A 1,781-nucleotide genomic window follows, 5' to 3' on the forward strand; every position below is an offset into this window, starting at 1 on the left:
TCCGAAGCACCGGACGAGAACGAGTGCAATCGGTTTTATTGCCCAATCAGGATGCTGACGCTGTGGAGGCTCGCAAGGCACGTGAGCCAATGACAATGCGTGAAATAACACAGGGGTGTAGCTAACGTGGGCGCGCTAATGCTGTGATTTAGTGCGTGTCATACAAACTACAGCACAGAGGGGGGGGATCCAGTATCACGAGTTTGCGCATCACCCGAACCGGTTCAGACCGGGTGCTGGGAGGTTTGGTGAATACTAAGGCCTCTTGTCTCCATGTTGTGATGCTGAAATGTAAGGAATTATAACATAGCTTCAACAATCGGATGGTCAGACTTGTTTTCTTAGCTAGCTGTAGCCTAATCGAAACGTTGATCGACAGCAAATCTCTGCTGGACAGACTAGCATTTGACCAATTATGCGATACTTAATTGTTAGTTCTGGTCGACAGTTTATAAACAAAAATAGAAAGAAGCCAGATGTCTCACAGGATGTATACATCTGAAGCATCCGTTTAGAGCTTCCACTCACCACCAAATATGGTGATGAAAGGAAGTCCAGTGGCGGGAAACAAATTTTCTCATCGATTAAACATTCGATCTCAATAGAATTTTCGGTTCCAAAAACTATATTCTGTTACGAACAGATTGTACTACGTTCTGTAGACTCGACCATTTGCCAAAGTTTCAAGATATTTCGTTGTTCAGAAGGCTTTCAAGGGCGAATCGAGAGAACGCCTTCTCTTCACGGAGAAGGCGTTCCCTAACAAAAATATGCAATTACATGCTAAATTACGCCAATGGGATCTCTCTAGCTCGTGCTTAACTCTGTCCACATCCTTGCCTGTTCTCCCCACTATGCTTGCTTGCCTTCGTTTGCTCTCATTGGAAGCGACCCTGATTAAGTATCTTTGGTTAGTTACAGGTAGTCTTTGCTGTAACGGTCCGAAGCTTATTTATCCTCTCAAAAGCAATAGTGTATATGATTTCAAGAAACAAGATCTCGCATAGTTTTGCTGGTAGAGGACGTCACAGTCGTTCTTTTGTAGTCTTTTTCTAACCATTTCAACGATACTATTTATTTGTAGGCTATTGTCGACGCTTAAAAAACAAACATATCTAATATTCTCTGTTATGAGATTTATTTTACAGAGTACGAATGGTCTATCAATCGACTGGTCGTATAGGTTTGTGTGTGACAGGCTGCTGTGCAAAACACATGTGATCATCAAGGGCGAAATTATGCCTTGGCAATGAGCTATTTCCGAGAAAGGGAGGGAGTGGAGAGCTATTACAGGCCGTGTTCAATGAATTTGGATAGGTATTGTTTTTCAGACAATCGCCTTATTCAGACTTTATAAGGAAAACACTATTGATTGTTCACAACCAATATGACACCCTTAGCACCTCCGACCCCCCCCCCATTTTGAAGTACTTTAGGATGTGTCTAAATGTTACTTCTAGGGCATTTCTGGGTGTCTTAAAATGTGAGATTTGTTCTTGTAGAATTCTGAAAATGGATGATTAAGTTCTAGACTGGACAGGCACACAAGTGGAACAGCAGAATGAATAGGCCAGTGTAAGAACCAAGCCAGGTCAGTTGTACCAAAACCAATCACAAGACAGACAAGTACATCTTTCTCCCCTTCGTTCAATAGCACTACCCTTCTCCAGCTGAATCACGTCCATCATGGACAAAATAGCCTGGCCAGCTTTATCCTTCAATGTGAGCCCAGCAAGACACTGCTGAATGGAATGATGATATTTCTTACATTCAAGTTCTGC

Source organism: Oncorhynchus masou, chromosome 18 (genome assembly GCF_036934945.1).
Source record: "Oncorhynchus masou masou isolate Uvic2021 chromosome 18, UVic_Omas_1.1, whole genome shotgun sequence".
Lineage (NCBI taxonomy): Eukaryota > Metazoa > Chordata > Actinopteri > Salmoniformes > Salmonidae > Oncorhynchus > Oncorhynchus masou.